The sequence below is a fragment of the Uloborus diversus genome, chromosome 4 (assembly GCF_026930045.1).
Source record: "Uloborus diversus isolate 005 chromosome 4, Udiv.v.3.1, whole genome shotgun sequence".
Classification (NCBI taxonomy): Eukaryota; Metazoa; Arthropoda; class Arachnida; order Araneae; family Uloboridae; genus Uloborus; species Uloborus diversus.
In genome coordinates this window covers 149,347,332-149,374,281 of record NC_072734.1, presented here as the reverse complement: position 1 = coordinate 149,374,281, position 26,950 = coordinate 149,347,332, and the positions used below count along the sequence as shown (strand labels likewise).

Here is a 26,950-nt window from a genome sequence, read left to right as displayed (position 1 = left end):
AAAGTTGTTAGACTCTTACTATATACATTTATAGAAAGGTATTACAGGTCTAATTATGTCAAACCTCAGACAAAGTGTTTTTAGAGTTTAAAATGTTTAACCTTATATGAAAGTTTTCTACCTATATCCCGGAGTTTATTCCCTATAAATTAAGAGGCAAATTTGTCGAAAAGTATCGCAGCTATAATTATGTCAAACCAAGTTCAGAAAAAGTGTTTTCAAAAAAGTAAAATCAAAATTACAATACTTTAAAATGGTTACTACTTCGTGCAATGTTTCAAACCTTATGTACATGGATAGCAGTAAGGTACATTATATTAGTTTACCTCTATCCCATGAATGAATTAATGTAATGAAAAGGGAGCGTTCAAAAAGAGAATATATTGTACTGTCCCCGCTGAACTCCTAGTAAAGCCCGATAGCAGAAGCAAATTTCAGCCGTTGCCTAACAAAGCGTTTCTCTACTTTTTTTTGACTCGCAGACCGGTATGAGATTTTAAAAAAGTTTCAGACCGGTAAAGTTTTTTTTTTTTTAATTATTCGTTTCTTTCTTCCTTTTTTACACAAAACCCCCTTGCTTTTGCGGAAAGTTAAATACCTTTAATTTTTTTTTTACAGATTCGTATGACTTTTTCCGCAAAATAATAATAAATGAATTAATAAAAACAAAAAATGTTACTTGGTGTTAAAGAACCATTGCTAAAAATATTTAAATGCCATGAATAAGATAAGTAATTATTTTAATAATTATGCAGAAGTAACACTCATTGCTGAACACTATAGAAAAAAAAAGAAAAATAATCAGGAAATTCACGTAAAAGATGTATTAATGGGATATTGTTTTTACTGTTATGGTGTTCTCTTTTTTTGAATAAGGAACATGTTTTACGTGGACGAGCAAAATCTGTGGGGACGAGTCAATTTTTTCTGACGACCGGTACCGGTCCACTGGCCCCGCGGTTGAGGAATACTGGTCTAACCGACAAACTAGGCAGTTCCCAGGGATCCACTCAGTGGCATCCTAAATGTTCAAATATTTGTGCAGAATAATAGTAATATTGTTTATTCACACATTCATGCATTAATAGAGCTTACATAATAGATCTCCAGTAGCACCCATCAAATAAAGATGCCTATTAAGAAAACAATTACCGGTTAGAAGCCCAATGAACATTTTAATCTTCTTCCTACTCATACCAAGCTGCTCCTTGAATTACCTCTATATCATAATGCACTTCTTATAGTTATGGGGTTAAGAAAATGTGACACATTTAAAAAACATATTATTACTTTCCTAAAAGGAAATTAATGCAGTAGTCAGCTTGCAACATTCAAAATGTTAACTGAATATAAATAACTATCAAATCAATCAATATAAATATCTAGTACATAATACAATAGAATATCAATATAAATACCTATCAAAAAATTGTAAATGGCAGTTATTTTTCACAGCTTTAAATATTATTCAACAGGAAATTTAAATATATTTTCCAATGAAACTGTTACATAAAGCAAACAAAAACTAAGGATTCTTTTACTGAAGAACATATATTATGCTCAGATAAAAGTAATATCAACAGTTGCTGCAGTGTAATGTTTCCCCATCCAACACGTGTCTCTTGCATGCTAAAAAAGAAATCCACAACCCATTTTAATTTACGCTGCTCTTCGAATCAATACAGAAAATTCAATAAAACTCGCCGAGGCTAGCGATTCGGCGATTAAAATAATACGCTCACCATACCCCCTCCACACCATGAGAATATCGGGAATCCGACATGTGAAGCTAAAAATTCTTCCAAAGCGAATCAATTTCCTCATGTTTAGTTGTCACTTCGAGCAGCGGAAAGCTGAGATGAAAGTGTTTTGTATATTATTTCCCCGCTTTCTCCTTTAAATTCTACTATCCGGACAACCCCACTACTCCCTTCCTTTTTTGTCCGACGTGTGCTTGAATGTTGATCATGAGCTTTTGAGCGAAGGGTGTTTAATTTCTGAATATGTTTGAGAGAAATTGCATTTTGATTATTTGAGATAGATTATGTATGAATGGGAACAGCCGTCTTTTCGCGCCAAGACGAAAGGCAGCTGAGTTTCTGTGGGATTTTTTTTTTCTTTTTTTTAGGTGGCGTTACTTGAAACAAATGGATGGAAAGTATCTTTCGCTGGTTTTTCTTTCTTTCTATCTTTTTTTTTTCTGAAAACCAAGGAAATAGTTTTTTTTTATCTTAGATTTTTTTAAAACTTGCAAAGTCAGAAAAAGGAGTATATAACAGTCGTTTAACAAGAACCAATTTAATGTCTTTAAAACACTAAACAAGTACGAACATTGTAAAGAACTAAAAACAGATAAAAGACATTCAAAGGTAAAACTACAGCATGACAAGTCAAGAGAGAAAAATTACTAGCTGCCGACTGCCGCGTGCAGGCTTTTCAAACCGTCAACACCGGCACTGGCGAGTCGAGTTGAGTTGTACTCTGCTGGCGCTGCAAACCAACTTCTACAAGAGGCGCTGCAAACTTTTGATACATCCTTTTGAAACCCATTTCAGTGAATCAGTGGTGCAGTGAAGAGGGGTTGGGAGGTGAAAACGTTCCCCAAAAGGCCTCGTTTTTAAAAATATTGCTGGTCCTACTACAGTGTTAGACGCATTTAAGGATTGTTTTGATATATATATGGTGAATTCCAGGAAAAAAGAAACATGACACTTGAATTTTAAAAACTAATATTTTGCCACTTGCAATATACCATTCTCTTCAGAAATAAATAAATTTCTTGAATCGTAACTTGTTTTTCCCAAATAGTTTGATGACGATGACTTTCAGAAAATCAAGATTTCTCTTTATGTTTTTACAGAGCAAAAAATATTTAATTTGTTGCATACTGTAATTTGAATAAATTTATTATGAGCAAATAATATTTAGGTTAACTTTTATCTTTTGAATGTCTAGTTAAACTTTTTGGTAAGTAATTTCTCATTTCTTTGATTTCAACCACGAAATAGGTCCATTACTAACGATGAGGTGACGATTTGATGCCACCTCTTTCGTTACCGAAATATTACATCTCAATTAGTTCACCAAGAACCTATGGGGTATAGAAACTAATGTTTTTTATGAAAAGCAGAATTTAGTCCCTTGTAAAGAAGGCATAGCTAAAATTTTATTAGATATTTAATTTATATGGTTTTTAATGGCAACGGAGGGACAAAAAAAAAAAAAAAAACGCTAACGGAATAACGTTTATCTATAAGATAATACAGAGTAATATTTAGGAATGCTAGTAGAAAACAAACTATTGTTTAAAGTTAGTAGTCTTAATTAAAACATATATAAATAGTATTTGAACAAAACTTATAAGGTGATTTTATGTAAAAAATAAATATTTATTCAAATTTTTACAAAACTATTTTGTGATTTTATTTCTTCTAAAACATACAATTGAAAACTATCATAAAAACTACTCTTAAAAATTGCTAAGCATGTGAAAATAATTTTGGTATGACATGTTTGTGATACGACAAGGCAATTCAAGCAGAAACATTTGCTTACAAACTTGAAATTTGTATTGGAGCAATACAATATTGAAACTGCTTTCAGATTTGTTGCCACAAGTCACAGGAAAATAATGTTGAGAACACTGGTTTAACTGTTAGACGTACTACAAGGAGATGAGTAAATTTAAAGATAAACTTTCACAAAGATGGAGTAATATCCATTGTCATCCTGATACACAAAATATGCACTATTCGACCCCTGTAACAAGTTATGTTATTGAATAATATAGTAAGTGCTTCAACAAATCTACTTCAACAAATCGAAAGAGATTTCACATTAAACTCAACAGACTGAGGACAGTTATAAATAGTGATAAAAATTAAGATACAGCGTAATCAAAAACACCAGATCGTAAAGAATATGCCAAATGATTTATAAACATTTGGACACATTTTGTTAGTTGGATGGAAGGGAAATAAATTAACAAAGGGCAGTATTGGGCATGCACTTCATATAGAAGATAAATGAATAGAAATAGCTTGTTTGAGAATGCATAATAATGTAGGAATGATATTTGTATTTCCTGAGAAAGAAGGTAAATGTTCTATGGAATCTGAAAAAATTATTGAGTATTTAAAGAATTTAGAAACGTAACAGGGAGCTCAGGTATTAGATGTCATTGTTTCAGACTGTTGTATTAGCTGAATAAATGTTTTTAGTTGAAATTTACAAAGTTTACATGCTTTGGACTTGTTGTTTTTCTCTTACTGTCCTTCCGTAACCCTTAACAAATGCATAATTTATATGCTTAAAATAAATATTTTCTAAAACTAGAGGTTAAATTATAATGATTGAACACTCCCGTATGTGCTCTAATTTTTATACAATTTTCCCTTTTATAGTTTAAACTTTTGGGGAGAACATGATAACGTGAAAATCATGTCGCAAAAATGTACTTCTGTTACCGTTTTTTAATTTTTTTTTTTTTTAAAGTAACCAACGAAATATTTTTGGCTTTGGCGTTTTTATCTACTTACTATAATATGCATAAAAGTCTATGCATCAGTTTTTGAAAAAATATGCATTTTAATATGCTCAAAAACAGAAATCCATCGATTTTTTTTCTGTAAAATCCGTCCTTCCGTTTCCACTGGAGTTTACCATATATATAAAAAACAATTAATCTGGCTGCTATAGTGCAGTGAATTGTTTTATTTTGTTTAAAAAGGACGATAAGGATACTCAATTCTTCATGATTGCTATTTTTACCAGTTTTACTCCATAAATTTAGTATCAGATTGCAAATGTAAATAAGAAAAAACCTGCAAAGACATAGCCAAAATAAAATACGAATTCGTTTATTAATATACATTATATAACCTTTTCTTTTTTTTTTATAAATATTAAAACGTTTTTTTTTTTCAAAGATGAGAACTAACTGCGAAGGTATACTAAAAAGTCCATTTTACCTTAAATACTTATCTTTAAAATGCCTTAGCCTATTTTAATGATACAAAAAAAAAAAACCGCATTAAACAACGCTCATCTTACCTTAAAAATGCCGCTTACTTATCTTGCCTTAGTCCATTTAAATAATACACAAAGCGGATTAAATAAAATCTTTATACAGCAACTGATTCCTATAAACGATGGTATACATTAACTCCATTTCAAGATTGAGCTATTATATCTTAGGAATTCATTTTAAGGAAGAACATTTTTGAATTTAATTATATGATAGCAAAACAAATCCGTTTGAATGAGGGAAAAAATATAATATCAACCTTTTCCGAAAATAAGTAAAAGTTAATCCGGAATTAAACTAGTCTACTTTTAGTGCACTAAGCTGAATCTCTCCTCTATTCTCGTTTATTGATATTTGGTCTAGCCATCAATATAGCATTTTTTTTTTCGAGGAAATATGATCAGAACTTCTAAATAATTAAATAGGAGATATAATGGCTTTTGTCGGATGTCTTTTCATCCGTAGGCTCATTACTTTTTGCATTGAAAAAGGCTATTCCCTGTAACGCCGAAACACGTGTCTGCTGTAATCTGCAATTTGTGTGTTTTTTTTTTTTTTGACGTTGTTTTTTCTTACTTTACTATTCAGACAAAGGTATTTATTTATCGCAGATTAAGGTATTTTTTAAAACTTGGATATGTCTACAAATCGGAATTTCGCACTTTTTTTTTTTTTTTTTTGGAATTTTGTATTCATTGATATTATTATAAAGAAGGTATATTATAAACGAAAAATTACCTTTGCTGTAATGGCGTGGTAGAAATAGCGAATTTTCATGCATTAAAGTTTTATTAAGAGTTGACCAGTAAACTGCATGCCTACCTTAAAACTGCAATTTTTTGTCAAAAAATCGATTTATTTTTTATGGTTTAGTACTAAAGCTTAAGTTTTTAGCTTTCCAAATCAGTTTGAGTTTTGCTTCTAGCTTGTTTAGAACCGAAGCTATAGGCATTTAAAGATTAAATGTTTCCAAATTTTGGTAACCGGAAGTGGCATTCCTCTAGCGGAAGTCGCTTTCCGCTACTCTGTTTACGCTGCTGTTTGATTGAATACGACCATAAATACTGGTTCTTACACTAAAAATTAATTTAAAAGTAGAAATAATAAACTTTGAAATGTTTAATATACATAAAATTAATCTGGCAACACCATTTTTAAGTTAAAAATCTGACATCAAAGCCACGATACAGTTGCGTTTGTTTACATTCTGTCCACGAGCTCGCAATTTTCTTCTTTCAAGTTTTTTTGCTTAAATATATCTTTCTCTTGCTTTAATTGGGTAGTTTTCCTGTGTGAAAATGGGAAAGAGTTTTGCAAGAAGCAAAAAAAGAAAGTTTACTGGCAATCAGTTCACTAGAAATGCCGTAAATGATGCAGTAATGAATACGACTGCTAGTTCGTCCAAGTTGGAAACATCGAATGCTTCAAAAGTTGAAGTTCAAAATGAATCACCAAATGAGATTGAAAATGTGAGCGGGAACAGAATTTTTGATTTGGAGATCTTATTAGATGCGTTTTCAGCAGTGTCTTGCTCAGACTGTTTAAATACTGGATTAGAACTCATTGAAAATTCAAGATATGGATTGTGCTCCCCTTTTACATTAAAATGTAAAAATTGTGACTTTGTTAAAGGTTTCACTTCCTCAAAAAAGAATAATAATGACCCTGAAGTTAACAATCGTTTTGTGTATGCAATGAGAAAAATTGGGAAGGGATTTTCAGCAGCATTTAATTATTGCAGCACGATGAACTTACCAAAACTCTCTAAAGCAACGTATGAATCTAAGGAAAAAAAAAGTTTTGGAAGCTGTAACTGAATTAGCAGAAAACTCGATGAAAAAGGCTGCTGATGAAGTTATTTCGCAGACAAATAGTGATGAATGTGGAATATCAGTAGACGGTACTTGGCAGCGTAGGGGTTATACATCATTAAACGGCTGCGTGTCAGCAATTTCTGTGGACACGGGCAAAGTATTGGACTTGGAAGTAATGTCTTCGTACTGTCGTGTGTGTAAAGACATTCAAAAGGTACCAGGGAGTGCAGAGTTCCTGTCACTGAAAGCGGACCATACGTGCCAGTGTAGCTTTGTAGGCTCTGCAGGAAAAATGGAAACCGTAGGAGTTTCCTGAATATTTCAGAGGTCAGTAAATCAACGAAAACTGAAATATACGAAATATTATGGAGACGGATACTCCAAAGGTTATTTAGGTGTACAAAATAGCTACGGCAACCAGAGTGTAAAGAAGTTAGAGTGCATTGGGAACATTCAAAAACAAGTAGGTTCCCGTTTGCGCAAACTTAAAACAAAAAGGAAAGGACTTTCGGGAAAAGGAAAGTTGACGGATGTGTTTATTGATCGGCTCCAGAACTACTACGGAATAGCAATTCGTGCTAATGTTGGAAATTTAGAAAGCATGCAACAAAACGTTATTGCTGCTTTATTTCACTGCGCCTCGAGCAAAAGAAAACCTATGCATGGTCAATGCCCTGTAGGGGAGGACAGCTGGTGCTACTATCAAAGAGCTGAAGCTCAGGGCAAAAAACCTGCGAACGAAAAGTATTCTGGTTTACCGAACAACATACTAAACATCATAAAGTCAGTTTATTTGGAACTCTGTTCCAAAGAGCTGCTTTAAAAGTGTTTGCACGGCAAAACACAGAACGCAAATGAGTCGTTCAATGGTGTAATTTGGCAAAGAGTGCCAAAAGAACTCTTCGTTGGCCTAAAAACCGTGAAATTGGGGGCCTATGATGCAGTCATACAGTTCAATGAAGGTTACAAAGGCTGCTTAAAAGTCTTAGATAAATTGAAAATTGAGAATCCTGGTCATTTCACAGTAAAAGGATATGAACATTTGGACAGATCTCGAATAAGGGACTCGAAGCGTCACGCAACCCCTATTGCTCTTAGACGCAGGAAAATTTTAAAAGCAATAAGGAAGAAAAAGATAACAATTTTAAGTAATACAGATGGTGAAGTTTATAAATCAGGAGCATTTTAATGCTTCATTTATAATCTATCAGGTTGGGTTTGAATTTATATAGTATTTTTAGCTTTTTCTCAAAATTGAGTTTTTAAAGTTTTGATTTATCGCAAAACAGCATAACTCAAAAAGTTATGCTCCAAATGCTCTGAATTTTTTTTATGACTATACTTAAGAGTCAATTTAGGGAATGACCCTCTATGATGAGTACAATATCATTATTTTGTGATTTGTATCATGTCAAATGTTGAAGTTTGTTAAATTTCGATGCATTTTCCAATGAAAAATGTTAACTTTTACATATTTTATTTTGTTTTGTAATTACAGTTCTGAGCAAGGGTCAATCCCTGCTATAGGTTTCATTTGTGAAAATAAAATTTACAGAACAAAAATATTTTGATTTAAATTTGAGTTTTGATGTTTTACAAATGTGCCGTTTTATTGCTGTTTTCACGTATATTTTCCCCCGAAAACAAAATTTTTTGATTAATGCAACTATTTTTGGTGTTATTTCCATTTTTTTAGTTAAATTCCATAATGTAAGGTGTTTAAGAACTATTTTTTAAATTTATTTCAAAAAATTCACTCCGAAGGTAGGCAGGCACCTTGTAAAACAGAAGTTAGAGTGCATCAATAAGAAACCTTGAACTCAAAAGTATTCAAATCTAGAAAACGTTCAAATGTGAAATATTTAAAAGCACTCACGTTAAAAGATATCTTGAAACTTTAGTAAAAGGAACCCATCATGAAGGAAGTGTAATTCACTACAAAAATTCTGTATGAAAATGTAGTTACAATTTGGAAAAACAAATGTAAATGAAGCATTTTTTTCGTTGCTGTTTAAAATTTTTCTGTTAACATTTCTGCATTCTACTAACATTTAATGACTTTAATCCAATGTTATATTAAAATTTTTAAGAGGATAATTTTTAACGGTATGAAAATGGAAAAAAAAATTAGGAGTTTACATTAAAATTAAATTCTTAGAAAAGAATATTTTATTGAAATTTCTGACGTATTCATCTTAAAAAATACTTCAGGAACCAATTTTAAGCGTACATTGTTTAATAAGAAGATCACACCTTCTTTCTTTCCTCTTTTTTTTGTACTTATTTGAGCTTTAAAATATTTCGTGCAAGGAAATTCAAAGAGGAAAATTAAACCCAAACTTCAGAGTTTTTTGCTACATTTTAATTAAGGTGTTCGAAAAAAATGACGTAAAAACTAAACTTCAAGAAATACTTACTTTAGCTTTTTTTCCCTTTCATGCTATAATGCTATACCTTTAATATATAAACCCTTGTGGATATTTTTTTTAAAGGCAGCATGAACTTTTTTCGGTGGTTTTGCAAAAATTTTTCACTTTTTTTAATGTTAAACGAAAAATAAAAAAGATTTTATGGACTATCAACTTTCTGGATTTCCATTTAAATTTTCCAGCGATGAAAATTATTTATACGTAATATCAGCAATATCAAAGTATTATCTTTTAAAATTCTTAAATGCTCAGTAAAAGCGAAATCCATCGTTGTATTCAAAAATATAGGTGCAAGTTTGAAATTAATGTAATGCTTTTAACTTTTTTACCGATTAAATATAAATGTAGTACCAGTATATGTGACTAATTTTATGCCGAACATTTACGAAAGATGTTTTTTTTTCAACTTTAACATCTATTTGTTAAAAATATTTTTAAAATCTTGCATTCCACCCCCCCCCCCGCTTCAAAATAATAATATTTACGATCAGTTTTACAAATTTTTCTGTTTAATCTAATGTAACTTGATCCATTAGTAAAAAACTATATCGGAACGTATTTTATTGCAGCCATGCATATTCGAAACACCGCATCAGTTTTGAGTGAGTGTTCTCCACGTTGAAGCTTAGTGTCTTTTTAGATAATTTTACAATTTAGGACATCTCAACACCTTTGGGGCAGGGGTCCCCAAAAGTTTGTAAATTCGCGGCGCTCTTGGACGCATTTAAATTAGCTAATGGCACCCTAATCTATTTTGCCTCCATATGTATATATTGATACCTTGAACACTTCACAGCGTCACTCGCACTCCCCCTAAAATTATGACATAACCTAGCGGCACCTCAGAGTACCTCGGCACCCACTTTGGGATCCCCTGCTTTAAGGGTATGATAAATAATAAAATACTATTGTTTATTTAATCGTTTGTTTCCGTCATAAAATATTTATTCATATATTTCACAATCATACTGAAAAATTGGCGTGGCCTGATAAAACAAGAGACTAAATAGAAGCAATCGAAACACGAAAACTAAATGTTTACTTCTCCATAACTGTGGGAGATCTTGATTATTTACAGGGCGGCAGATAAACAATTGATTTTGTAAAACAATGTAGGGGAACATGGGGAAGAGTGAAATAGTGGAGCAAAGTGAAATAGTGAAATATTTACTCTGCTTTAAGCTCAACCTAACTGGTATTATTTTAACTATAATATAGTACCATATGTCGTATATTCCAGTCAGGAAAAAATACAGCCGAATATTATATTATTTGGTTATTTTGGAAATATAAAATAATTGTCACTCATATTGTAATATTTTGCGGTAAATCAAAAATTATTTTTGTTACTATAAAATGATAAATTTCTTGTTATTTACATTTTAAATATTAATTAGGATATTTTAATATTCAATTCAGTATTAATTTAGTTAATACTAAGCTTGTTTTTACTTTAAATAAATTGCACAAATAGTCAAGTACATGCGGGTAAAGTGGATTGGGCAAAGTGAAATAATGTGTTTCATTTACTCACTTAATCTCTTAATATAAATCATTTACGTTTTCATTTATTAATGATTCATTTACATTCCTTCACTTAGTTTCTCACATATTCATTCATTCACTTATTTTCTGATTAATTCCTTCTATTATTCGCTCACTCATTTTTTTCAGATATTAATTGATTTATTCATTCATTATTCGTTTATTGTTTCATTATCTTTTCATTTATTCATTTAACCTTTTATTTACTGATACCTTTGATCAATTTGTAATGGAATAGAAAATATTTCATTTAAAAAATATTTTATTTTTCTCTTTGCCCCATGAAAAAAAATAGTGACAATTTTCCAATTTTTCTTGAAGATTCAAATTAACTGCCAAAAATAAAAAATACTGTTTCAACGCATGTTTTATTTTAAATACAACGTTCTTTTTTAGTATACTGTAATTTTCAAAGCAAATTTCCGATCTGTTCATTTTGAAAAAGCTAAGTCACATTAACCATTTCATTTTGCCCTACATTCCCTGCACAATATACACTAGGATAACCAAAAATTTATAGACAAAATATGCATGTACAATACAAAATGTTCAATACAACGATCCATCCCATTCACTATCAATATGTGTTGCATGTAGCTTCGGCTTCAATACATTTTTCTACTTAATCCTCCAGGAACACTATTACAGTCTAAAGCACATTTTTCAAAAATCTGTCCAGTAGTATCATGATATTAATAGCCACCACACATACAGTAATTTTCAGTTTTTGATTTCACTCGAGGGTATGAGTCCAGTTTCTTCCGAATTTCTAGTTCGCTAATCGACGTCTTATTGTACATTTGCCTCTTGTATTTTAGATCCCATGACTGTGGGCCTAAAAAATTATGACATAAAGAAGAAGCTTCAGAAAATTCGCATTAAAATTGTTTACACCAGTATTTGAACCAGTTTCGTCATATGTGCTCATGTCATTAGCACAGCCAAGGACAAAAATGCATCTGAATAACATTAAAGTTTATATTATTAGTAAAGTAAATGCAAAAAAAGGATTTTATTTAGACATGACTTAAAATTGACAAATCAGAGCATCTTAGTATGTCGAGATCGAACAGTTGACGAGATGTCCTTACACAACAATACTAATTGTCTAGTTAATAAAAATAATAATGATAATGATGATAAAAAGTACTCTGAGATGTGTAAATGAAAAGACTAAGCAAAAGGAAAACTTACTCTAAGTTGCAAAAGTTTCATAGTTGGACCACGCTGAGGCGGCGGCTGAGCAGGAAAGGCAAACATAATACCTTATTTCATAACAGGTTGAATCATCGAGAAGCACAAGCTGTCAAGTGTTTACTCCTTACGCGTTCTCGTGGATCCTACCTAATGCGCAATGAAGTGTTCTGTTTCCGCTTTAAATTCATCCGCCATATCTCCGTCGCACAATCATAATTTGAGATTTTATAACTAATATTCAAAATATTTGCATAAACATTTGCATAACAGTTGGGGCTGTAATGACATTCGCATATAAATATGCTTTTTACTTTCGCATCTTATACCTATGTCCTATTTATCTTGTACATATAGTATTGAGTTGTTTCCTTATTTTCATTACTTCAATATGTATGTACTGCATATACCATATACCTCATGTTACTGAAGAACAGCCATCGGGGGCAAGCTGCAAAATTATTTTTTTACCGTTTCATCACTAGGAGCTTTTGAAGTAGGGGAATGTGGGGCAAAGTTAAATTTTTTAAGATGACTGAGTTTTTTTCAAAATGAGAAAATCGGTAATTTGTTTTGAAAATTACAATACATAAAGAAATAAGCCTGTTTTTTAAAATGAAACCTGCGTTGAAACAGTATTTTTTATCTTTGGCAGTAAATTTTAGTCTTCAAAGGTGGAAAATCTTCTCCTTTTTTCCCCATGGGGCAAAGTGAAAAATAAGAGACTTTTCTAATGAAATATTTTCTATTTGATTATTAAATATATTTTTCATCAACAGAATTAGTAAATGAAAGGTTGAATGAATAATTGAAAATATAATAACACAAAAAAAGAATAATTAAATTAATAAATCAACGAATATATGAAGAAAAATAAATGAGCGAGTAAAAGAATAAATAAGGAAATAAGTGAATGAATGACTAAATAAGTGAATTACTAAATGAATGAATGTAAATGAATTAATTAATAAATGAAAACGTAAGTGATTTATATTAAATGATTGAGTAAGTAAATGCAAGAAACTATTTGACTTTGCCCCATCCAACTTTATTCCGTATGTACCTGACTAACTACAATTTATCTAAAATGTAAATAAGCTCAATATTAACTACATTTTTGCTGCATTGAATATTAGGAGTTCCCAATAAATATTTAAAATGTTAATAACAAGCGCTTTATCATTTTATTGTAACCAAAAATAATTTTTGACTTACGACAAAATATTACAGTATGAGTATTAATTTTTTGAAGTTGCCTGCTTAATATTTGGCGGTATTTTTTCTAACTGGAATAGACTACATATGGTACTACATAGTTAAATTAATACTAGATAGGTGAAGCTAAAAGCAGACTAAATATTTCATCATTTCATATTCCGTCACTATTTCACTTTGCCCTATGTTCCCCTACTGTAGCAACTGACTTGATACGTCAAAACTACACGGAAAATGAACAATCTACGTTTAATTGAGCTACATATGTCAACAAAACTTTGCATCATTGCCCTGTTTCTTGGTTGCAAGATTTGCGATATTATTTACAAGAGTGGTATTATGTGAATGCTTAATTTGCGTTCAGCAGCAGGGCGAAGGGATTCTCTATCATCGACTGCATAAACTTGGTAATAGAATTGCAACAGATATGGGCGTTATGAATCCATAACTTGGAGGTTTAAATGAGCTTGACTTTTCCTGTGTCATAATGTTTTTCCATTGCACATTTAACTTGTACACCACGTTCCAATGAATGCGTTTCGTTTATTGAAACGAGCTCAAGGTCGATCTAAGAAACCCTGTGTAATCCTTGATCCCTACGTGTATACCTGTGGCTACTATTTAAAAGCCAGAAGCACCCTTAATCTTGAATCTGGTTAATGATTTGCAAGTACTTGAATATTTTAAGGTTAAATTGACAAACATTTCTGGTTTGCCACAACTAAATTACTGGCATTTTTGCGTAAAATCAACTAAGTTTTGTTTTAAATACAATTTGTTTTTATGAGACGATAAACTTAATTTTTAATCTCTTATTAAAAACAACTACTATAACAGAAACTTTTATTGCAATTAATCTTTACATTAGCAATAATTGGAGCAATATGTTTGACGAATTGCCATTCTTTATATAAGTATAGCGTGAATGAACATGTCATAATTTAACTCTTAAACCTGACTTGACGCGATTTAGAATATTTTATTCTAATTTATTTCATAACAAAGCAGTTGCAAATATTCATAAGCAGCGAGCACAAATTTATCGCACGGTGAAGGGGAAGTTTGGATAATTAATTATTCAGGCTAAAATATCATATAAACGCGAGCTTTGTAGCTTGGAAAACGAAGCCATATTTTGACCATTACCTCGGTTTGCAAAGTTAATGTACCTATTATTTCAAGTTTTAATGTGCGCGTAATAAAGCACTAATCACTTCGAATTCCAAACTCTCTGTCTACATGTTTCCGATTTTAAGTGCATTTCGCTGCTCATGTCGGATGTTGTATTTCCTTAATACCTGGATGTGTTTTACTTCAAGATAAATATTTGAAATATAAAACATTTAAACTCTATGTAGAACAGAGATCTCCAATCTAAACTACTATTGTATCTCTAGCACTTGTGTGGTAAAAATTTCTTCATTTTATTGTACTATATGCATATAATTGTAGGTGCTTATTTAGGATTTAGTAAGAAATACAATAGTTTGTAGTCAAGAGTTAAGAGTTAACAATTGCATTCCTCTTGTGTATTTTGAGAGTTACATTAACGGGAGATAAATTTACATATCATATAAAATACAATTATACAATATTAAGCTTTTTTGATCCTAAATATTTAAATTATTATTTTTAGTTATCCTTAGGAAAAACAAATCTCACTTCATTTAAAGTAATGAAGTACCCTTCATAATAATACAGATCGCATAGAAATGTAGTTAAGCATTTTCCATTACCAACTGTGCACTTGTTTAATTAACACCTTTTTAATGCAAAATTGCATATCAATTTGACCTATTCATATTTTTAGAATTACTTTGTTTGCTTAACTTTTTAATAATATATACATATTTTTTTTCTTTCATACTGTGATTTTCTTACAAACTGTTTTGATGGCTGGTTTCTAAATTTTCATTTGCGCTTGTTATCAACCATATCATTGCCAATACACGTGAGTAAAGATGCGAATTAAATATGTTGCTCTGTGAATGGCAACACAGAATGGCAGTTCATCATTTGTGATGTCTTAGGGCAGAAGCATAAACATTGAAAGCGCCCCGATTTAAGTAATTTTTTTAAAGTATTAAAACTTAAACAAATTATTTAAAAAATGGTCTGATCCTATGTTTTTAAGCATGTTCTTTCAGAAAAAAATACTTTTAAAATTTCTGGAACGACAACATTGTTTACTTATGCTTTTAAAATTTTTAATAACATTTTGCTTTGTTTCTTGTTTTTTGAAAACAATTTTATGAATGATTGGCTAACTTTACAGTTACATGATATCTCTTGTAATTTATGTTAACTGAAAAAAACATAACGTCATCATTTTCACAGCTATTGGATTACAGATGCTCTAGAATGGGTAACAAAACTGGCTTAACGTATTCTTTCACTTAAGTAGGAAATGTATGTATTACGAAATTGTTGGGACCGGGAGTATATGTGCTAAAACTTACTTTCTTCTATTGTGCCTTTTTACGCCAGGAGCCTTGAAGCAACTCTCACGCTGGGATAGGGCTATAAATTTTGTAACAACTTTTGTTCCGAAATGCAGTCTCTTCTTTCGCTTCGTTCTTTATTTCTCGTCTATTACTTTTGCTTTCTGTTTCCACTCTTTTCTACTCGCAATTGGCGGGTGATATTTTAGGAAAACATAGTTTTCCACATTTTGGAAATGTATTTTTTTGTAGTTTTTTTTGTCTCTTGCTCATATTTAGTTAACTCTGCTGCTTTGTTGAAAAGACATGCCAAGAAATGCTCACATAGTACTTTTTCTCTGTTTCACTGTTTTCTTTTAGGGTAAACGTACGAGAAAATCGGAAAATTTCTTATGGTGCAAACTTTTTGTTTTATAGCAGCTGAAGTTATAAAGGGAAAGTTTGAAATATGTGTTTTTATTCTAGAGTAAAAACACTTTGAATTTTCAACGTTATTGTTCTGCCCTGGTTTCTGAAAATTACTCACATTAAACAACTGAATGTTAGGCAAAATAGTTTGTCTGTTTATAGGTATAACTTATTCTTAGTTATTAGGGTTTTTTCTTCAGTTAATTTATATATATTTAGCATTCAAATCTTTTTTTTTTTTCAGTTTAGTTTACAAAAACTTCACCCTAATAAATGATTCAATTTCTTTAGTCGCTCTGTGGGGTTTTATAATGGTATATTAAAAGCTTCTTCTTTTGTCATTTGGCGTTATCTCCTTGATGTTAAATTATTTCTCCGATTCAAAGAACTTTTATCGTTACATAGCTCACAGTATCGTGTTTAACTATAATTTCAACTTCTCAGCTTTGTTTTATTTTGTGCCCATAGTCACTATAATCGTACATTTAGTTCGTGTTTATTTCTGGTTGTGGATTTGTTTCTCTCAGACTTTGAAACTATGTCCTTTCTCAGTTTATTTAGTTATGGAAAATATCAATGTACAGAATTGTTTTTCGTAGTATAGTATTTTTTTTTTAATTAATAGACTTTATTTTTCCATAGAAAATATTAGACCACATTGATCGTTTTTCATTTAGCGATTAAGCCATTTTGCTGTTAAATGTGAGATTTTCCTTAAATGTAAAAGTTCACTTGTTTGTTTATTTTACCACATAGTTATCCCTAGGCTCTCTGGGTCCAAAAGCCTACATATAAAATGCAGTTTAATGGTTTCTTTTTTGTTTTTATGCGCTTGAACACTTCCTTTTATCGTTTGGTCTGTAAAAACATTTTAAAGACACTGAACCACGATAGTTTTACAAATTAATGATTTAAGATGAATTTAATTTTTACTAGTGCTATATTTTTTACATGCATCGTTCATGTTATTTTAAGTTTGAAAAACTCATAGTTTAAATTTATTTATTCATAAATTTTGTCTTTATCCTGCCGTATTAATATAAAAGATTCAAAATAATATCGCTTTAATTCAATTTTTTTAAAGAAGTCGAGTCAACCAGGGAAGAGAATATATTTAGTGGCAATTCAAGTGTAGGTTTTAATGTTTGAAAACAGGAAAGCATTTATTTCCCTTATCATACTTAACTTTAACGAAGACCCAAAATGTAATACATTTTAAAATCTTAAAAATTCCAGGAATGCAACAAGTTGAAGGAAAGTATACATTGTTCAAAGGAGAAAATAAATATTTAAGACAGTTTTGTAACTTCTGCCTCAATGTGCTTCTGAAATATCTCTTTGACAAAAGTAAATAGGTACGAGAAGTAGTAAACTTTAAAGACTTTCCGAGTCATAGAAATGTGTCGTGTGATTTAATTAAATTGGAAATTATCACACTTATTCCCACGAAAAGCTCAAACATAAACTCTGCAGAGAGCAGTAAATGTGCAAAGGAATAAAACTGAAGTAACTGCTTGCGAATGAGAAGAATTCAAGATTTGAATGAAGGATAGCTGTTAAGTATGCTTGAAATAGTTTTCAGCAAAATAAAAGCACTTTAAGGACTAAAACGATGAATGTACTGTAAGATAATCACTTTGAACCTGAATGATACTTCAGTTGAACTCAGTTTTTGCATCAGCTGCTTAAGTAAACTGTAATGATTTCGCTGAACTGCTGTTAAATTATTTCAAAACAATTCTTTCTGAGATTGGAAAAACTATGCATTAATATTTGTTTTCACAAACTTCGAAACTGCTGCAAGGTTGCATAATTTAGTCTATATTCATAAAAATTTACTTGTAGTTACATGCAAGAATACATCCAAGAACACACATAATTTATATTACAGTGAATTTCGCTTATAACGATCACAAATGGATTGCGATATGTGTTCGTTATAACCAAGGGCTCGTATAAAGCGAGTTCGTGAAAAAGCTCATTAAAACTCATCATGGATCTTTTTCAATTTTTCAATCCTTTTTAATCATTGTACATTCCCAAATAAGTTGGTTTCTTTGCTTTGAATTGTTTAAACATATCTTTCTTATGCCACTGTTTTTAAGGAATACACGTATATAATTTTTAAATGTTTCTTTGCTCCACAAATTGCTGTGCTGTCATCGCTTGCTCTCAGGGTTTATAAGTTATTACTATTTTTGGTTGACTTTGGAATAATAATAACATTTTCAAAAAGGGATAAACTGAGCAGGAAGTCAACAGAAATTTTTAAGAATCACAAATATATTGTTCGCTTTAAGCGGGGTTTGCTTGTTAAAAGCGAGTTATGCTCCCGTAGACTTAACATTGTTCTAACCAATTGTTTCTGATTTCCTCGTTGAATCGGGGTTCTCATTAAATCAGGGCTCGTTATAAGCAAGTTCTTAACTTTTTCTTAAATCTAATAATCTTAAATCTAAAGTCTAAATAAAGCGAGACTTAAATAACAATATTACACTCCTGTCCATAATGAAGTTCATAGAGAGATTGAGGAAGAGAATATTCGACGTATGAAATGGTCTTAGAGGTATTCGAATCCAAATTCTATTAAACATGTTTGGGATGGTTTTCAAAGAGCTATTCTAACTACCCCCCCCCCCTAATACCTCCCAAAAGGTAAAAACCGCGCTTTTGGAAGATTGGGCCTTCTTATTCAATGCATTATTTGACACACCAATGAACCGTATTGATGCTCTTTGTAAAACTTGTATAGCAGTGCTCCGTGGTCACACTCCATATTAGACAGGTTTTCCTCGAGATTAATTTTTTGTATCTGATCCAAAATGTAACAATTTTTGTTATACTCTGTTTCTTAATCCCTAATTACAATTTTGTCCAAGTTATGTTTCTATGTATTATAATATATATCTGTCCCAAATTTCGTGGGAAAACACAGTGAATAGTTTTTTAGTTTTCGCAGATTTTATGCTCGTGACCTTTAATTTGTACATGAGTGTAATTTAATGAAAATACATAAGAAAAACATGTTGCTCTGTTTCTTTTAAGAGGCCAGAAAAACAAGGTGGTTTACTGAAAATATATGACGCATATCATAATTTACTGCGACGAGAAACTATTCTCCCCTTCCTCATTTTTTTCGCTTGTGGTTACGGTTGCTAAGAAGCGTGCGAAAGCTCAAGGTTACGGGAAAATGACCAAGTTTATTCATTGGGGGGTTGCTATATAAAGATAGGTGTGTGTTGAAAGGCCTATCAGATTACATGCTGAAGATGTGATGCGCTCCAGCATAGAAAAACCAGTGAGAGAAACCCGACGTTTGATTGCAGTTGTAGGTTGCCCTTGCAAATAATGACAACAATCTTTGAGTGCAAAAGTGAAGTACCGATAAAATGTAGGAAATCGTCCCCTAAGTAAGTTACAACTCAACTCAGAACGGAAGAAAGAAATAAGCTATTTTAAGATACAATACGAGGGTAATGACGAGAAGGTTGAAACCTTGAGGAACTAAAATCATTATTAATATGCGCTGTCGAAAATGTTTTTTGTTTTCAATAGAAGCTAGAACAATATTTTTTTCTGGAAAAAATCAAGATACTAACTATTTACTCAGCTCTAGTTTGGTCCCTTCTGTACACTAGCATGCTTCGATATAAAAAATGTGTTTCTTGAAACAGTCAATTAAATACGTTACAGATGGGTATAATGTCAGTTATAACAGTATCTTTTTATTTCATTTCTTTCCAACTCCATAATTATTTTGTGTCAAGATATCTGTCAAAAATAGATAGCGTTTTCAAAGAAATTTGAAGCATGCCATTAGTGACAAACTAAACATATATAATAATAATAATAATAGTTTTATACAATACAAAATTCTAAAACCGTTGCATAAAGAAATATAATACCTCTTAGATCTGGAAAAACTTATTTCGATATAAAAATTCCGTTGCTTCTACGTTGGAAACAGGGAACCCTATTGCAGAAAAAATGCCTTTATTAATATTATGTATATATCCCTAATAAAGCTAATTCACTAATTCTTGACGAAATTAAACTGTACAGATAGCATTTATTCATTTGTACATGAGCTTCTATATTATAAACCACAGCTAGATTGCAGAGATCAATTTTACAAGCGAATAAATGATGCACGTTCTGTTTGAGAAAAGAAAAGATTTTCTTACATAATTTCTTTAAAAAGCCATAAAAAGCAAAGATGCTTGGGCGACATGAAACTGTCAAGATAATTGAGACTGATGTTATTTTTAGGACACGTGCTTCTGCCATTCACGTACGCAAGCTTAGGAGAGGTGGAAATTTCTTCCAAAGTGTCTCTTGGATAAAAAATTATGTGCCTCGTCCACCAAAAGTGCTCCAAAATTAGTTTTAAAAAAATGTTAAGACTGTGTAGTGCAGTTGATCTTTTTTATGTGACCGCTTCTGACTTAGTGCGAAGAAAAATTTGCTGAAATTATTGTTTTTGAAAGTGAAAAAAATAGATTACTTTTTAGCTAAAAATAAATGAAAAAAAGTTTGTTTAGAGCATTTGTTTTTCTTTTAACAGTTTCTAAAACAGTAGACTTTTTTTAAATACTATAAGCAGTGCTTCTGTATTTACAGTGCTAGCTGTTATGTGAATTACAATCCAACGCAACATAAATGAATTAATTTTAATAAATGATCCACCATCTCAGAAGATGTAATCTCTTACAATCGTAAAACTTGAGGTAAAATAAAAAATTTAACTTTGTCCGTTTACTTTGTAAATGGCTTTATTAATTTTATTTAATTTAACTGAATCTGTAAAAAATATTAATAAAAATTTGTACTAGAATTTCATTTATTTTTTAGAAGTCCTATGAGGAAAACAACATCTTTTTTTTTCTAATACATATGTCAAAATTGAAGTTTTAAGAGCAGATGTTTCAAGAACACTAACATAAAAAAGCTGCGCAATGCACGTTTATTGCGAAAAATTTTAAACTGGATTGTAAAAGAAGTACTCTAAAAAAATGCAATTTCAGTAAATTCTACTAAATTTAACTATTAATGCACGAACTAAAAACTTAAAAGGAATATAAATCATTTTAAAGATACATTAAAAGCGTATTAAAAGTAGCATTTTAATGGTATTAGACCAGACATTTTAAGCATTCATGTTTTCGTAAATAAATTTGAAATGTTATCATTTTCTTTTACTTTCCAAATTTAAACCTCATGCCGCGATCTAAAAACGCATATATATATATATATATATATATATATATATATATTTATATATATATATATATATTAGGGTGGTCCTTATTTATATGGGAATTTTTTTTTTTTTCGGAATTCAACAAGTGACGGCCCCTAGTTTTGTGACACTGAAATAAAAAGTAACGTGTGCAAAATTTGAACTCGATCGGTCAATAATAACACGTGCCCCTAGGCCGTTGAACTTTAACACTTTTGATAATTTTCCCACAAATCTTCCCGAGTTTTTACTTCAGATCCAAAACATCGTTTCTCCTAGGTTTGCAAAATACTTTTACAGTGAGGTAGCACTAAAATTAACCTTTTTAATTACTTTATATCATCTAAAGGTTTTACGTTGAATAAGAATGAAATAATGCTTTAGAAACGTTCCTTAATTGTGCGCTTTTCTCAACGTGTCTCGATAGTGTGTATTTTTTTCCGATAGTCTTGGACGGTCTGTAAAATAAATTGCTTTGTGACTCATATTTGGTAAATTAGTTTTGAAATTCTTCGGTTAATATATTGTGCTCCTCTTTCAGTTGTATCATTCACAAATTTAAGTATTTTAACAATCTATCTTCCCTTTAAATAGATTAAACATTCTGCCGTGAATCAGGATCAAATAGGAAAAAATCTTTTAGTATTTGCAACTTATCAAACAATTTTATTGACTCGTGTAATTGATTCCATAAAGAGGAAGATCTTTACTAAGAAAGAATTCTAAATCATCTATTCTTTATCTGAAATTTGTTAAACAGTCATTAGACACGTCTTCTTTATCACAAACATTTTTTGGACTAGTCTTTTCCTATCTTCAAAGTTAATTCCTTCATCCAATACGGACAAAGCTACTTGTTTATCTCTTATAAATACCATAAGTGATTTATGAATTTTCCAATCACTGCTTCTGCTGCATGTTTGTTGTCATTTTCTACGCTGCTAGTTTTTCAGACATATATTATTCAAAGGCGCCTCGATTGGGTTGCTGCGAAAAACCATATATTCATACATCATTTAAATTGTAAAACAGCTTTTTAAAATTGCATTAAAGGGCTTTCTTTTCATGTAAGGTCAATTCAAATTGTTTCGTAAACATAAAAATTTTCAAACAAAACGTCCTTGTGCCATCCATGTGGCACAGGGATAAGCTCCAGGTTGCCAAAAACATATCCCTGGAGGAGGAAATTAGCAAGGAAAAATTATTACAAGTTATGAGAATTCTCTGTACTCTTTCTCAATTCCGTTTTTTACGAACAATAATATGTCATCCACTTCGTATTTTAGAATTTAAGTGGTATGTGTACTTGATTGAAATGTTATAAGTTCTGAATGATGAAGATCTTTCCACAAAATTTTGAAGCGCTTAAATAATTGAATATCTGATCTAGAACTAAGAAAGGTAAGAACTTCTTTAAGGACACACTCTGCAGTACGATTTCAAGTGCATGATGATGGCAATCAAAATGTAATATATCACCGTTCAGTTTTTGCTCTAAAAAATTGCATGCACAATTTATACGAATGGTATTGCAAGTCGTTGTATCAAACACTACAGCTAGAACAGTTAGCAATAAAGAACTATCATCTAAGATATCATATACAACTGAAGAAATATCTAAGGAATTCCGAGTAGCTGTTCAATATTAGGACCTGAAGCTATCACGGTAATCCTGTAGGCGTTCTTTTTCCAGTTACATCTGGATGTAGCTTTGCATCCCAGTGAATAACTGAAAATCTAAATTTAAATTCATGAAATTTAATTTTACCTCTCGAAGATTTTCTTTTGCTCTCTTAAGGAATGTACGATTGATCACTAGGTAAGTTGGATTTAAATTTACTACATCTACATAGGCTGTAAATAAATGAACAACATCTTTATCCCTAATATGGTATTTGTCTAAAAGTGATAAAAGGCGAGCAGATATCAATAGTTGTCAAGCTTTTTTGCATTGTGGTACACCAGCTGTAGAAAACAAAAGAACAACAGGTTAGGATAGATACCCATTTGGGTTTCTAAATCTTGTGAATTGCAAGAATTTGATGATAACAAAGGACTATGTACTGAAATAGAATAAAATTAATTTAAAGTATAGATTTCTACATTGTTCCGATCTGGATATTTTTTTTTTAATTTCTATTTTAGCTATGGAAAATACAGTATATTTTTATGTTAGCAGTAATCGAGGATTTTTCGAAATTTATATTTTAAAAGTTAAAAATTGCATTAGCATTTAGGTATGTTTATAACTAAAGAACAGCGAATTAAAATATAATTGCAATTACTTATATTTATAGCATTGAAACCTTGCTACTCTATTTGACAGACCTATTACATACACAGGGAATTTTGTAAATCAACGCCCCCAAAGCCTAGAGGAGGCAATTTGTTGTTATCAAAGATCGTTCATTAATGGCCTAGGTCATTCTTTAATGGACTATAGAACCCCTTGTGTCTATCTTGATGGGAAGAAACGTTCCCCCGCCGCTTGGTTGGGACAAGCGCAGAAGAGCGGTACGCTTGACCCAAGGCCATTGGCGTACATTTTATTCTCTGTAACATCTTAAATTTTACAGAATGAAAGTGAGAAAATGGTCGGTCTGGAAGTAGCAGCACCTATTGAGGTTCAAAATTACTTTAATTATAAAACGTTAGAATATTTTTACATAAAAATAAGAAAATCCGCAATTTTTTCTTCGAAACTCAAAGAAGGGGGCCCTAGGGGCACGTGTTAATATTCATGGATTGACTTTAAATTTTGCAAGGATCATTTATTTGTACAATGGAACAAATTGAGGGGGCGTCGCGTAAAATATCTGCAACTTCAAAAATAAGGACCACCCTAATACATATATATATATATATATATATATATATATATATTACTTTTAGAAGTCGCTTATCGAAAACAAGAACAGCTTTTTGCCGCAAATTAAGTTTTATTTTTTTAGCAAAAGGATTTTTTTTTTTTTTTGTGAAAACCCCCAATTGTCATCGAGTTGTCGGAATACAAAATTTTATCTGATCATGCTAAAACTTTACAATTTTCTTAGCGGGACGAGTACACAACTGTTTCGCACTTAGCTGCCTTTGAACTTCTAGTTGTTATCTCCACCCAAATATTCATCACTGACAACCGGATTTAGTGGTCACAAGACAGGAAAAACGGTTGTTAAACTAGGAAAATATTATAAAAAGAAATCGTTAGTAACAATCACGAGCCAAAAATTCTCAATCGAAAAACTAAAATTTATACCAAAAGTTCGATAAAAGCTTCCTTATATAAACTCTATTTTATCCTATTTAATACTAATCTTTAAACCATTGAAATGTCCTTTTAAGCATCTGCTGATTTAAAATAAAATTCAACATTACTCTTAAACATTTAAATCAACTAATTTCAAGGCGGTAATTAATGAGATAAAGTTTCGAACTGAAATTAAACCGTCTACCAAAATATCCATTGGTCAAAATGGTGACCCGCGTCAAACTTAATTACAAAAGTATTTGAAGAATCTTTAACTGCAATCCTTAATCGTTTAGAATTAGGGTTTGGTGAGGCAATGGCTTGGAATTAGAATTGCAGAAATATGCTTGAACTTTACGATTCAATTAACAATTTAATTTATTTGTCCTATTAATCCGGTAATTATGTGTAAAAATTGGGATAAATCATTACTCATGAATGCATGTAAAACGTAGACTAATGATAAACCTCCATTCAGGAACTTTTTAATCACAAGTGGTAAGATGCGTATATGTTTTAAATTCATCTGATATTTCTAAGCATGTTGTAGTAGAACAAAATTCTCACAAGTCTCTGTAACATGTTAGGCTGGAAGATTTTGGCATCGTTGACTAAATTAGTATAGTTTTGAACAACTTTATAAAATGGTATTAATAGAACGTCTTGTTGGAATATGCAGTAAAGGAAATTTAATTAATTTTAAATAGTTACAGCATTTTGCTTAAGTGAACCACTGCAGTTTATTCGTATGATATCTGATACAACTTAATAAGAACTGCTAGTTCGATCTAATAATATTAAATTAGGTAGACGCGTTTAGAAAATGTCTCTACTTAATGGAAAACGTTTAAACGGGTCATTTATAAATTCTGGAGTAAATGCGGATCTTAAAATAGTGGTTGTTTATTTTATGGTCGATATCTCATCAGAAATACAGTAACGCTTGCAGCAGTGTTAAGTGAAGCTATATCATTTTGATTAATCTGTTCTAATACATGTATAGTTTGTTTACGGGAAAAATATATAAAAAGTATTACGTTTCAATTTCACTCTCTACTAGAATCGAATATAAAAATTATGAACAAATAAATTTATAGTTGAGAAATGATATTATTCTGAATTGGAAAAAAAAATATAAAGCTAAAGTGCAAAATATACTGCCGAGCAATTATCTATAATGGTATAAACTAATGCAGTTTTTATAGGAACGACAAATTAAAATTATATTGAAAGTATTTTTAACAGTAAGTTACCGCCCCTAAGCCAGGGCTAAGACAGAAGTACAAGCAGTACACCAGACAGCCTAGTTATCACATCCTGAGACTGCAGTTTCGTTCTTATTAGGGACTTTCGTTCTTACTATTTGTCTCTATTCCTAACTGTGTTCTGAGGAATTTCATATATATTCAAAGTATTTTAAATGTCTCATGAATATTTTACGTGTGTTAACTGATTGATAGGAGCATGAAAAAAAAGGGTCTGTATAAACATTTCTACAACTCACGTCGAGACTAGCAGCGGAATTGAGTTTAGTAAATGCGAGTACACATTGAAACAATTCTCTGTTAAAAGCTTTTGGTTGGCATTTTACGCTTAAAAATAATGTGTATGCTTTCGTGCTGAGTGCTATGGAAGAAAAACAAATGCATCTTGAAGGCAATTGCAGAAAAACATGAGTATAAACCATCGAGAAGAGATAAAATGGGGGGAGTGAAGCCTTTCATTCGTGAAGGAAAGACCTCAAATCACGTGACAGATTTTTAAGAAAAGCATTGGAAGAAATCAGGTTTTTGCTAGTCTCACGAAAAACGTGTCAACCATTCGACGTTGTTGAGTCACGTGACTTGAGTTCTTTGCCGAAGCTTTTACTTAGCCAATGATTGGACTCGCTCCCTCCATTTACTAATTCCTGCTCTAAGGTATAAACCGTGTAACAAATAAAACGCGCACTACCCTTAAAAAAGATGGATTTTTTACAAAGCAATGGGGTTGTTTCCTTCAGTCAAAAGTAGGACATGGACTCAGAAAATACTTTCATTTTTCCAAGAGTTATTTTTTAGTTAATTTTTTTAAATATCCGATTTTTGAAACAAGGCGTGGTCTTTTATAACGTCACAAATGATGCACTATGGCGCATCTTTCTACTACGTTTCCATGTTATGATAATCAAGCAGCGAATTACAATTGCGTTTTACGCTTGCTATCAAACATATCGTTGCCAATACACGTAAGTAAAGTTGCGAAATAAATATTTTGAACCGTGAATGACAACACTGAATGGTATTTTATCATTTGTGGCATTCATCGGCAGAAGCGTTAAACGATGAAAGAACACTGATCAAAGTAATTTTTTAAAAATATTAAACTTGAAGAAATTATTAAAAAAAATTGT

The 26,950-nt window shown here is 31.1% G+C and overlaps 1 protein-coding gene across 1 annotated transcript in view; it reads left to right on the top strand.

The window, feature by feature from the left end:
• Positions 1-26,950, top strand: part of LOC129220914 (hemicentin-2-like) — a 210,181-nt gene that overhangs the window by 12,501 nt on the left and 170,730 nt on the right. The gene's annotated exons all lie outside the window — the stretch shown is intronic.